Here is a 14,550-nt window from a genome sequence, read left to right on the forward strand (position 1 = left end):
TTGACTCTACCCAGAGTTAGCAATCAAGAAAAATTCAACACTCTTTTTTTCCTTTCCAATTTTTATTCTGCCCCCGTCTGCAAAAAAAAATAAAAAAATTAAAAAAAAAAACATGACAGGGGATTAGGAAGTCCATGAAGAGTATTCAGTTGGACAGAAATAACAAAGACCAAGTTCAGCTGGTAAGGCCCTATTTTCCCACTTTTAAAAAAAAAAAGAAAGTCAAAGCTTTCTCAGTGTGGGAGAGGACAACTTTTCCTCTTAAATGGTGCAAAATGAGTTAGAAAATCTCTGATTTTGTCTATTTATCCTTTTCTTTCTGTTCTTTTTCTTTCTTCTCTCATTCGGCCTTCACTGCCTCTTCCTCGTATTTTTTGATCAACGGTTCCACTTCCTTTTATTTGAGAACTCTGATGCTGTCTTTCCATTCTCTCATCAGTGTGACAATTTCCACTTTTTCCGCAGTTTACTAACATCCATGGTCTTATTTAGAACTTTGACAGCTAAAGCAACTGCTGACTTCAAACTCACTTCTCCTTCTTGGCAGTCTTGTTTAGCACTGTCACAGCTGCAGTGCTATTATTTCCAATGCATGTGGCTTTCCCACCCCATCGTTTCCCCTAGGATCACTATGATGGAGCCAAAAGCCTTAGCACTTATATCAGTCAATATTACAACAATGAAAGCCCAAAGGAACATTTTCCTCCAAACTGTATGAGCTTGTTCAGTATCACACAGTGCTATAACCAAATGCTCACAAGGAAAAGGCTGCTGAAACTGTAATACATACCTTTGAGCACTGAACCTCAGTTCACTTGTCAGAACATTTATATCAGAATTTATACCTGCCACACTGCAAACCTCGTTCTCGTTGAATTTATAAATTCTTTTGGGAAAAAAGACTTCATCAAGAAGCTTGTGTATGTTGCCTCTCAGGAGTAAACAAAACTCTATGATTTGCTAAAATTCCCAAAGAGGTGCCAGTATGCATGTCCAGTCACTTCCATGCATATTAGACTTGGCATAGCAACCTTCTGGAGAAAATATAGTGGTCCTGGAGTCATATTTTCCAGACATGTTTTATCTGAACTTTATGACATTCTGGAGGAAAGATACTGAAGAGAAAAGGGTTCTGGAAGAGAAAAACTGAGAATTCACTGTGAATATGCCTCCCCCCACCCTGCTAGTTTTTTTTAACAGGGCAAAGCAAGGTTTTAGAAACTCAGGCTTACATAAAAATGAAAAAAACATAATAAATTCCCCTTCCCTGAAAGACACAAGAATTGAAAAGTGTTGATTGTAGAAGTGAATGATGGCCAAAAAAATCACCTTGAACCTTTAAAAAATGTAATTATTAATATTACTATCATTATCATCAACTGAGATCTGGCAAGTCTCAGACAGCTTAAGGTCCTTTTTCTTCACAATGGTGCGTGCTCAAAATAACCCATGAGACAGGTATGATAGTTACACTTGAGGGAGTCACACCATCTCAGCCAGGTCCTTATCTCATGCCCAAGAACACTGAGAACAGGGACCAGAAAGGGACCAGCTCTTTATTTAAGTGACAGGAAATCTCCATGCAACAAGGAGGGGGTCCAAAAGGGTTACCACTGAAGTGCTGATGTCCGTGGTCTTTTATGCTAAATATATGGGGAAGTAGCTTGCTAAAGAGTGTTGAAAACACACAGGGAGCTAAAACACAGCTTGCTAAAGATTAACCCATGCAGCTCAGAATGTGGGACCACTATCCCCTGCTTCTACTGTCTTCTTACCAGGCATTTTAGGCTATTCTTGTTTGAGGGACAGGGCTGACAATTTTCCACTCTCCGTGAGGCCTCTACCTTATCTGCCTAACCAGAATCTGTCTTATTATTCCCATTTCACAGATGAAGAAACAAAGGTCAGGGAGGTTAAGTATCTTGGCCAAGTAAGATGACTAACTGTTCTCCGGGTTTAGCACTGGAAGTCCTGAACTCTAGAAACTCCTCAGCCCCTAGGTATTTAGAACAGTTGATTACCCTATGCCAAGACTATAAAGCAAATAGGAAAGCATGGACTCTGATCAGGGTTTGTCTGCTCCATACCTCACTCTTTTTTCTACACTACCACGAATCCCTTTAAAAAGGCAAAATTCATACATTCATTCAATGAAAAGAAGGAAAGGATGGAAGGAGGAAGGAAGAAAGATTTAAATCTACTGCTTAAAAAAAAAAATCACTTAGGAATCAAGAAGCATAATACTTAAAACAATGTAGTGTAAAACGTCAATCTTTAATTCTCAAGTTTAAAAAAATGTTAGACAAGAGTAAATCTGTTGTAAATAATAGACGGACAGAGGGCAGGGTTGCGGGAAGACACCAGGCTGGCTGGTCTGTCCTAAACTGACAAGTCAGCCACTCAAAGCTCTCAGTGCTGTGTGAAGTGTGTGCCCATTTAAGGAGTTCCTGGCTGAATAGACCCTAGCAACTAAATAGACTTTGTCTCCTGGACAGGCAGAGAGAGACGCAGGACCCCCATAATGCAATATGAGGTGAAATCCCTGATCCCTCCATTCGTGGGAGCCAAAAGCTACCCAAAGGTCACTGAGATGGGGTTTGTGTCAAGGCTCTTTCAGTTGGGCAGGAATCCTCAGTTGGAGCTCCTCAACGCTGTCCAGAGTCCGAATCAGTTCCACCAGCTCTTGAGAGGTTCCCCATTCCTTTCTGTTCTCAAGTGGCGCTGGATGTGACCTGCTCACTCTGGTCTCCAGTTCTGAACAGGCCAGGACTTCCCTATTATCAAAGCTGCCGCCCTTTGCCTTTGTTGACAATAAAAAAGCTTATTTATTTTGTTCAACCAGCCAACTTGAATTTCCCCCAAAGAATGTTTTGAAAGGTAAAATATCAAACATATTAAGCATGTAAGACTTTGCTGCCCACACTTATTGCTCAAAGAAGGATGGTTGCTATGGCAATGACTCTGGAGAGGAGATGGAGTCTGGCTGAAGGGTGAATAAGATGCCATAACAGGGCGCAGGCTGCCCACCTAGTCAGCCCTTATGAACCTGAGAGTGTTTGCCCAAGCCTTAGGAGTTGTCATGATTAAGAAAGAGTGAGAGAAACAAAAATGTCTAATTGCAAACAAATATATTGAGGGGTAGGATGGGATTCAGAATGTGGGTGGAGATATTTGGGATGTAAGCACTGAGCATCAGTGACTGTCTTCCCCTGATGGTTCACAGAACCTCCCACCAGTAACTGCAGGCAGAACAGTCCATAAGTATGCATAGGAACTCAGCCAAGGGGGCAGGCACCCAAAGGAGGGTTCACAGAGAGTTGGCATCAGAACTACCCCTGGGCAACATATACCAAGACTCTACCTGGATCACCCCCTATCATCCAGTAGGCCCATTTCTGGAACTCTGCCAAAGGAAGCCATCCTGACTCTAAAAAACCATATTAGGCCCTATGCCAGCTCAAGGGATAAATGATGATTGGTCTAAATCAATCACAGGACTCATTCTCTTATGAGTGATTGGTTTAGGGGTGGAGCATATGATCCAGTTTTGATTAATGATCCATACAGGAAAGTCTCATTCTTTTTTTTTTTTTAACATTCAATATTTAATTATTTATTTAATAGTTGTTAAATAATTGGAAATCATTTTAAAAAATAGTCTTATTTTCATTACTTCATAGAGGATTTGCAAAATTTATTTTTTAATTTTATATATTTTTTATATAACCAAGATGAAAATGCACACATTGTGCAAAAATGAAAGTCTCATTCTTTATGAGAAGACAGCACTATTCCCCAACACATGTGCACACGCATACACACAAACACACACACACACAAAGACTCATCATGACGAACTGCGATGACTGGAAGTACTATAGCTACGTTGCTACCCATCAGAGAATGAAGCCTCCACGTAAGGCAGACACAGTAAGAGAAGCCTCAGGAAGTGGAGTCATTACTCTAGTATGTTCCTCACCAATAGATATCCTATCTCTGAACATTTTCTGTGTTAATCAGCTTCTTTATTGCTTAATCTGATTTTAGTCTGTATTTACTGTACTATTACTTAAAACCAGTGCATCCTAATCAAAACAAACATGGACACCCAGGCCTGTTTGTCATCTGAGAACATAAGAGGAAGCAGCTCCCACAGAAATATCCAAAGTGTGCTTGGAGAGCATGTGGACTGAAGAATGTCCTAGGAAACCCCATCACAAGGGAAAAAAAGAACAAGTTTACTTCAAAGATGAGTAGGGATGATTTTGGATGCCATGTGATGGTTGTCATTTTAATTGTCCTCCATTCTAGTGTGTGGAGACTTGTCTGAGTTCACGACAAGTACATTGCAAAAAAAAAGAGCAAAAAACAGTAGTGGCTACTTCACTAAAATTTCCATGATTACTGACGGTGCTAATATTTGTGGTGCCATGACCCAGCCACAACGGGAGACTAGATTGAAACTTCTTGGGAGAGAAGGAGGAATCTCTGAATCTTGGATATTAAATGAGCACAAAATTCTCCCTGCTTAGAGCCAGGGGCAACAAATAGTTGGATCTTAAATGAGAACTCAGACTGATTCCAAATGAGGTGAGTCGGATTTCGGCAGGGAGAATGCCAAGATCAATAAACAACGTCTCTCGTGGAACTAGCTGGAGAATGGCGGTACACTTGCCATTCTGAACCCCTTCCAGGCTGGACCTGAGCCAATCACTCCCTGCATCACAGTGAGGATTTATGCCCTCTGATGTCACTTGGAGAGGTGTTGGGTTCAGAGAACAGGATCCTTGGGTTACCTCTGAGAAAAGTTTCACCAGATTTCCTCTTTCAGTAGTACACGGTGAGTTTACCCATAAGGCAGAAGCAGTTAGTTATATCCAAATGGGCAGGTTTATTACATTTTAAAAACAGAAAGGACAGAAAAGGATGTTTGCACAGATACAAATGGGCAGAAAGAGCTATGTTTGGAAGGGACTGACTTGTTAAAAGACCCTGTATGAGACACAGGTGGGCAGTCTCGGGAGGAGAGCTGCTGCCCCTTGCTAGAGCAGAAATTACCCTAATATCATCTTCTACTCCTTGAGAAGGGCTCATTCCTTCATTGAATTGCTATCTATTGTTAAACTAATTATTTCTAGGGTGTGGGTAGGTTGATTTACAAGAACCGGTGATTCTCTACAATGGACCTCAACCTTCATTCCAGATATTTTCTATAACACTCTGATGCTTGCTGCAGCAGTTGGAGCCTAAGGATTTTTCATTTCTATAGCTGAGTAAACAACTGTGTTCATCATTTCTACCCCACCTCCAGTTCCTGGTTTTGTGATACTTCCATCCTAAATTTTCTACTCTCCTCCATCACCTCTAACATCCCATGTTACATATTCCAAAATCTTATATTTTACTTTTTGTCTACTCTTAAAAAAGGATACACTTGCAACGAACAATCCACGAAACCCAAGAGCTATCCTCATCACAGTTGTTGTCCTCTATCCTTTAGGGTACTTAACAATACTCAACTATTGCTATTTCCTGAAGAGCAACAGTACTCCACCTAGTGAATTTTACTTCAGAATTTTAGTACTATTGTTATTTTTAGAACTGTTCTTGTTTCCCTGCTTCATCCTAAAGATCTTAACCATGAGTAGCTATGACACGCTGCAAAACTTCTTTGTGCTTTCAGGGAGCTTTTGGAGAAGGTCCAACATTACAATGTCCTTATGAAACAAGGCCATGGAGAATCCTTTGAATTACTTTCAGAACTATTTCTTAAGTACTTTCTCTGTGCCAGATACCATGGCAGGTACAGAGATAAAAAAAGAACAGGAAATATCGTTTGTTGAGACTTTGCTGTGCTGTACAAAATGCTGGGAACATTGAAGGGTCTTAGCTCCTTTCATTCCCACAACAACCTCCCAGAGAATCATTAACACAATTACAACGAAGGAAACTGAGTTTCAAGGAGGTTTCAGTCCCTCACCTAATGATTAGTGGGGCTGGGATTTGAATTTGGTATGTTTATGCACCATAATATAGGACCCAATGAGGAATACAGTTCACAGGATGGGGGAGGAGGGACTGTGAATAATTTGGCATCAGAAAATTTCCTAGCAATCTGTAAGAAAGTGGATTATTCTCTCCTACCAACCTCTCTTAGCTTCGGCAGCACATTTGTTTGGAGAAAAGGTTGTCCTGAACAAGACCCACAGTCAGGCCAATCCATTTCTCATTGGGATTGCCCTATAACACAGTCAGCATGAACTAACACCTACCTTGCAAGGTTGTTGTGAAGATTAAAGACAATATGTGTAAAACATCTAGAATGTGGCACTGTGTTTGTAAAGAATAGCTATTTTTATTCACAGATATGTAAATTACTCTCAAGGAGGCAGGAGTCATTTTTCTACAAATTCTCAGTACCTGCAGTGGGTATTGAGGGAGGCTTAAAGTAAAAACAAATAATAAGGATGGAGGTCACAAGACCAGAAACTGGAGGTGGGGATAAAAATGATTAACATAGTTATTAAACCAGCCACAGAAATGAAACATACTTAACCACCAACTGCTGCACAAAATTATCAGACCAGGGCCTCCCTGGTGGTGCAAGGGGTTAAGATGCATCCTATGAAGCTATCCGTAACCACTACAGCACTGAGTTTGATTTCCAGCCAGGGAGCTATCCACATGGTGCAGCAGACCTCCTGATTTGCCCTCTGCTCCCCTCAGCAGTGTACTTCAGTCTGCCTGTTCTGTTCCCCACTCTGTCTCTGATGAATCCCCTCACCCTCCACACCTCTGGCTTATACCCCAGTTCTTGTATACATAAATAAATAAATCTTTAAAAAAAGTATCAGACCACATAGAAAGTATCTCAAGGCACAGACCAGAGGTGGGGATATGGAGATGGAGGGCCATTGTAGACAATCACCAGTCCTTCCAAATCTACCTAGTCACACCCTAAAAGTGACTAGTTAAATAACAGTTTACAATTCCACAAAGGAATAAATCCCTCTCCCAAATGAAAAACACTCTATCAGTACAATTTCTGCATTGGAAAAATGAAGCTCTCCCACCTGCCTACACAGGTTTTTATGCAGGTACCTCTCATTTCCTTTCTCCTTTTCCTAATAAACCTGTCCTTTTAAAATGTAACCTCTGCCTGTGTCTACTCAAATGCCTTCCTCTGCTGGTTAAACTTGCCATGTGCCAATGAAAGGGGAACTCTGTTGAAACTTTTCTTAGACGTAACCCAAAGACCCCGTTCACTGAACCCAAAGCCTCATCAAACCAACATCAAAACACACCACCTAAACAGAATGTCTCTGATTTATTATTGACTGCTAATTTTGTATTTCTATTTATTATGTTACTTTTTTTTCCTGATCCCCTTATTTTGTTCCCCTCTATTCCTCCTATAAGTGAAACCATCCAATATTTTTCTTTTTCCTTCTGGCTTATTTCACTGAGCATCCATGTTGCTGGATCCATGTTGCTCCATCCATGTTGCTGCTGATGGCATGAGTTTATCTTTTTTGATTGCCGAATAGTATTCCATTGTGTATATATACCAGTCATCTGTTTTTGGGCATTTGGGTTGTTTCCACATTTAACTTATTGTAAATAGTGTTGCAATAAACATAGATGGTTCACAGGTGGATTAGTGGTGGGAATTTTATGGGGAATAGACCTGAAAGGAGAAAGTATACATTGTACAAAAATGAACGATATATTCATGTACATCTATATACATATATGTGTGTGTATATATACACATAAAAACAAAAACAATTTGTATTTATATATGTATATATGTATGTGTGTATGTATATGTGTATGTATATATATTTAGTACATATATATATATATATATATATATATGCACCAAAAAAAAAAAAACCAGAACAGAAAAGTCAAGGAATAATTTGCAAAAATAAATAGTCACAACAAACCCTAAAATACCAATTATACTTTTATATTCCTTAGAGGGTATCTCCATCATTGACAGGACTTACCCAAGAGGGAGATGGTCAAAAAGCAAGAATTTAATGGACTGCCTCTAGATAGTATAAGAAAGAAAACAGAAGCTCCTCCACCTGTTGAGGCCAAGGTTAGGAGAGACTCCTATAGATGAAAGGAATGTCCTATTCCCATTAAGGACTCAAATCATATGGTCAAGAACAAAATGAATGTGTTCTGACAGTACTTTAGTAGATTAACTGGTGAAAGAAGCATCATATCAACCAGGAGAATAAATTGGAGAATGTATGTCCATCCTTACCACCCAACTGGAATTCAGGTCTCACTTCTCTCACTCCTCTCAGGTCTCACTATGCTGAGGCCTATCTTTCAACTCTACAACTGTTACATATATGCAGTTATACTCCCCCCTCTGGCTCTGATGAATTCTCTCACCCTCCCGAGCTTTTGACTATACCCAGTGCTTGTATAAATAAATAAATAGATAGATAGATAGATAGATAGATAGATAGATAGATAGATAGATAGATAGATAGATAGATAAATCTTTAAAAAAAAAAGATGCAGTTATAGTAACAAGGAGAAGGGTACAAGCAATACAGTGTTTAGACCCACACAAGCAAGGTTGCTGGGGCCCTGCTTTTCAACATACCTTCCTTGAGATTTTCTAAGTTTGACTCCAGGGCTGGAACTGGTAGGGTCTATCAAGCCATCTAAGATATCCTGAGGCCAGACTGTAACAGTGAGATATCCATAGAAAGGGGAGGTTTCAGATTCTCCGCCCCACCCATGGAAGGGTGGAGCTGAGCAGCAAGTAGAAGCTGGAAAAGAGTGGGAAAAGGACTTGGAAAAAAAGGAAGGAAAGAAAAGGACTAGAAGCACAATTAAGGAGGCACATGGAGCAGAGACATATGAAGAAGAAACTGCTTATTTTTTGGCCTTGGACGTGTAGCAGGAACTTGGGGGACATGGAAAGATACACTTGAAAGAGACGTGGGCGAGAGGTCTATGGGGAGGCTGACAATGGGTACTTTTATCTTGACTTATATTTTGATTTTGCTCTTTTCCTTTCAGACTTGCCTGGCCCCTTCTGCCCCTTTCTTGTGGATCCCCACCAGAAGGTTGCTTAGGCTTATGACAAGATTTCAGGCCTCAGAGACCCCTCTTTTGGGCAAAATCTGTTTGCCTGGGCATTTCCATGAGGGGACGGGTAACTTTGGGTATTTCGACTGGAAACTATTTAACTATATACTTCCTTTTCTCTCTATTGCACATTAATTGTGTTACAGTTCTTTTCTACTCAAGGTCTTACGCACTAAGAGTAGGTTTGTCTTTAGGAGGCAGGTTTGGGTGCCCGACATTTCTGTCTGCTAACAAAAGCAGGTCAAGGAGAACTCAGTCCCTGTTTTTCCCCATCTCAGGGATCTCTCTCTCTACCCTGAATGTGATATTGCTCAAATGCCCAGAAGAGCTCTGGGACTTGTGCCTATTTACTCCCAGTTCCAGGACAGCAGCCAGGCAGGCAGACCATCATTCCTAGTTGGTGTCATATTTCTCTGTGGGACCATGCAAAATCATGCTTACATGCTTTTTTGGGTGATACTCACTTTCATATTGTATCCTCACTGCCACATCAGGGCTATAACACTAGAGAGCAGCATGTGTCGTTTATCCTGGGGGTCCCCCGCTGTTGGCACCAAGGGCAGTGTCTCATACCCTCACAGGCTCCACGTTATGGGCCTAGCAGTGGTCTCCCCACTGTCCTCTGCAGGCTTTGAAGACCATAGCTCTGAAACAGAAGTAGGTCCTTCCAATCTTTGTCTTCTCTTGCTTCCACTTGATGTGGTGGCTCCTGCGTCTATCTTAAGCCATAGTGGAGGACATATGTACATGCCCTGTGCTTCTCAGCCTCCACAAACCCCTTGCCTATCTTCCCCGTAGGCAAAGGGGTGTCAACATTAAAAAGGTGATACGCTAGGAATGCAGTGATTAAAGGCTAAAACATTCCAGAGAAGATATGGTCAGAAGATGTGTCATTTCACACTTACATTATAAAATTCCAAATGATAAATTTAACAAGACCAGAAAATTATCCATTTCATTTCCCTTTATATTTAAGGTAAGATGTGTATTTGCACTCATCCACAATGAAGCACTCCAACAATATTTGAGAAAAATCATTGGATCCAATATTCTTAGGTGGCATGATGTAGATAGATATTGTACCTTAAGTAATGGTGTGGCCAGCATTAAATAATGGGTATCAGGGTATTTCAGAGACACGCATATCTGTATTGTTTCAATACAAGCAGCCACAAAATTGGGAGCATTGCTACTTTTACCTCAAAATGAGGGATATGAATCTAGTCAGAAATGGTGCATATGATACCAAAGAACACAAAGATATGGTTCCTGGATCTGAATAGGATGAGACGGTGCAGGACTATAAAGAGTCTTCACATTCACTGACTGGACAAACAAATCCCATGTGCCTCCTTCCACACATTTTTCTACATTGCCATTGATAAATAACAATATCATACATGATCCCATGAATTTTATATGTGCTTGAAACAACTTGTTTATATAGACAGCCAGTGAAAAATATTCTCTTGGGATCCTGCATTCCCTCAAGGTACCCTGGACAGGGTGCATCTTTCTGAGGAAGAGAAGTGGGGTTGGTGGGGAGCAGCTGGTAGAAGCATGCATAGGGAAGTACATGCAAACCTGAGGATGGAAGAACCTGGTTAACAAGAGTGGAGGCTCATGTTAAATAATCTTCATTTAAAATAATCCTTATTAGCCTTTAAACAACCTTCATTAACCGCCCCCAGAGTCTCCCAAATATAAATTTTAAAACAAAAAATGAGCAGACTAAAAGCTTTAAAATATTAATATCAAGATGATGTATAGAAGATAATTAAGAACGACAGCAGTTAAAGCCATTTGTCCTGGGTCCCAACCCTGCCACTGTCATCTATAGCCATGTGACCTAGAGTCTCAGTACTCTACTCTGTAAAGTGGAAGGATGGTAGTACCTTTCATCAGGTGCTTATGGTACAATAAGTGCTTGATCAGTGTAAGTAGTTATTAATTGTTTGCAGAATTGATTGACCAAACATAAGTGGAAAAAAATCCTAGATCTGCTTCTATAAAATCCAGTTAATTATCCCAGTTATTTTTGTATTTAGTATAATAAACATATTTTCAATTTTTTTTAAAGGTATGAATCCTCCTGTTGAAAATAAGTGTCTCAATAAGGATAAACAAAAATAAATAAATCCAATTTTAATACTGCACAGATAAAGAGAACATCTCAAACTTAAATCAGGAAATAAAATTCACTACAAAACAACAGCATTTGGAAGACCACAGTCTCGTCCAGAACAGAGTGAGATCATGTCTTTAAAGTAATAATGGAAAGTATTAGTATTATATACCTAAATATTGTATCATTTAAGAATGAAAGTGGTCTTTCTTTCTATTTTCACTTATTCTGATGGCACACAATCCAAGCAAAAGCACAGTGTTCCAAAGTTTATGAAACTTCAGGTGGTCCTCTAGCCCTCACCTCCTATTCCTAGACTGTCATAAACGCCTTCTACATAGAAATCACAGCCACCAATGTGATTGAAAATGATTATTGAGAATAACTGATTCTATACAAGCTTAATGGGTTGTTAAGTATCTGGGTTGTGAATTATATTCATTGACCAGTAGCCGATGGGTAAAAATTATGTGATAGGTTATATAGAGCCATACTCCAAATATTAATGCCCCAGCCTTAACCAACAGGAAGTCCCATTCTTTGCTGTGGTATCCTCACAAAATTTTCAGGCCTCTCAGTTTTCACTTGTGATACCCAAATGTACCTAGAACTGCCTCTCTGTGTTGTCCTTAGTAAGGTCATGTCCCAACCCAGAGTGCCCAGAATGTTCCACATACACACAGAACACTTGCATGCACCCTCCCTCAGCTCCGGCCCAACTTGTGCTCCTTGATCTCCGTCCCCCTGCTGGTTTCACTAGAGGCAGCTCATTCCTTCCCCTGTGGAGTCCACAATGCCATTTTTTTGTTTCTTCCAGGCCACTCCCAAAACACTGTCTACAGCACTGCAGATGCATGCCAGCTGCCTCTCACTACAATTGCTCCTTTCTCACTCCCCAGAATGGGGGCCTCCTTCTCTTTCAAAGGCCCAGTTCTCTCTGAGTTGTGTGGGCCTTTAATGATACATCTATGAGCCCCACAATTCCTAAAGGACATTTTCAAATGTCGTTGTGTTTCTGCCATATATTAACCACAAAAAAAAAAAAAAAAAAACCCTAGTTCTAAAGCAAAAAAAAAAAAAAAGACAATTATGTGATAAATGGCTCAGAACCATGAAATAGATGCTGATTATAAATATAGGCTTTAGGCATTATGAAATTAGGCAGCTCTAAATTTTCAGAGAACAAAGAGAAAGCAAGAGCATTTTTGAAATATCAAAAGGACTTTCCGGTTATAATTAGTAAATTGACTAACCTTTTTAAAGGTAAAAGGGAATTTCTAAAGCCTCAGCCCTTCATGGAATTGTAGATTACTGTAGGTCTAAGAGATCATCTCTGCCAACTTCCTCACTTTCACAGATGAAAAAACAGAAGGTGTGACTTTCCCAAGGTCACAAAACAATTTTGTTACTGACAGGATACCAACCAAGTTCTTGACTCCCTTTCTCAAGCCCTTCCCATTCATTTTACAACAGAAGCTGTTAGCAGGCAGAATGAGGGGCACCGCAGCACCCCCAGACCTGCCTACCCTCAATGGCTTCTGCCATCCACCACATAAAGACAAATATACTCTTAGTGCATAATACATTCAATAGAAAAGAACTTCAATATAATTAGTTGCAGTAAAAAGAATAGAGGAGGGCCTCCCCGGTGGCGCAGCGGTTGAGCGCTGGGTTGCGAAGCTGCCCGCGGCCTCTGTGGCCCCGGTTCAATCCCCGGCTGCTCCCTGGCCACCGGAGGAGGGTTCCACATGGCGCGCAGACCTCTCCTGCAGCCTGCTGCTCCCCTCAGCAGTGTACTTCGGTCCTTCTATCTGCTCTGCTCCCCGCTCTGGCTCTGGTGAATTCTCTCACCCTCCCGCGCTTCTGACTGTACCCAGCGCATGTATAAACAAACAAACAAATAAAATAAATAAATAGAACATGCCTCTATTAAAAAAAAAAATATATAGTTAAAATAGTTTCCCTATAAAACACCCCAAGTTACCCATGCCCTTGTGGGTAAGTGCCCAGCCGAAGAGGGTCATCCCAAAGCAAGGCCACTGAGGCCTGAAAACTTGCCCCAAGTCTAAGGCATCTTCTGGAAGGGAATCACAGGAAAGAAGCAAAAAGGGCCAAGCAAGTCTGGAAGGAGAAGAGCAAAATCAAAACCCAAGTCAAGATAAAGGCTGCCATTGTCAATCTCCCCACAGTCTGTCACCCACGACTCTGTTTCTTTCAAGTGTCTCTTTCCATGTCCCCCAAGTCCCTGGTACAAGTCTAAGGCCAAGAAGCAAGCATGTCTTCTTCACTTGTCTCTCTGCTCCCTGTGCCTCCTCCAGATTTTCTCTTCACCTCCTTTCCCCACTCCTTCTCCCAGTCTTTCTACAATAGCTTCTCCAGGCTGGTCAGCTCTACCCTTCCATGGGTGGGAGAGGGAAGCTGCCCTTTACAGTACCATTGCAAAGAAAAGACTGGACCTTAGTGATCAGCTATCAGGGCAAATTCTCTCCAATCTCCTCTGTAAGACCTGTAACTATGGTCAGAATCATGGAGCCAAAAGCCGTGGCCAGCCCTCTGGTCCTTCAGACCACTCACTTGATCCATTTTTCTGATGAGCTCTGTCGAGTATAAAATGCAGCTTCGTCTTCCACAATGGTCAGCTACTTCCAAAAACAGAGCAGTTCAGCTCGTCATCTTGTTTCTGGATCACCACCCCTGACTTTTATTCTGAGTTCTATCTCTTGGAAATATTTTTCTTTCTTGCTCCTTGCTTGGCTTATTCATCTTTCTTGTCTTATTATTAGGTGGAATAATGTATGAAGACACTTCTTGCACAATAATTGACTTGGAATTGTCTTCGTTCAGCTTAAAGATGGCAAGTGTCTGCTCAATGCAGACAGGAGTAATACAAGGACCAGCAACACAACCTCCTCCCTAAGTACTCAGCAAATGTTATGCCTGGCAGTTCCTTTTTCTGTCTATCATTCTGAATATTGAGCCTCTACCATTACCTCCAGCACAGAGACAGGTTTATAACCATCTGTAACAAAAAGCAACAAAAGCAACAAAAACAGACAGAACAACTGTGTATGTGTAGCAAGATTCCTCCCATATCTTTTCCTCCAGGATTCAGAGAGGACTTAGGATGAATCAGATACTGGCAGGGGGAGGCCACCAAAAAAGAAGGAAAAAAGAAAAGTGTCATCACATTTGAGGTTGTGTTGACTCCAGTGTTTGCTTTCCTTAGATCCCTGGTAAATTTAGAATTCTATTATAGTGTGTATACCAACTTATTATGTCATTGCACTTAAGATTTTCCAAAACTG

General features: G+C 40.8%; 1 pseudogene across 1 annotated transcript; it reads right to left on the reverse strand.

The window, feature by feature from the left end:
- Window positions 1-301: 301 nt before the first annotated feature.
- LOC311170216 (proteasome subunit alpha type-4-like) lies at window positions 302-991 on the reverse strand (annotated as a pseudogene). The gene has a single exon. The product of its transcript is annotated as a proteasome subunit alpha type-4-like (transcript).
- Between the last annotated feature and the right edge of the window lie 13,559 nt (window positions 992-14,550).

This window comes from Talpa europaea, assembly GCF_964194135.1.
Source record: "Talpa europaea genome assembly, chromosome: 4".
Classification (NCBI taxonomy): domain Eukaryota; kingdom Metazoa; phylum Chordata; class Mammalia; order Eulipotyphla; family Talpidae; genus Talpa; species Talpa europaea.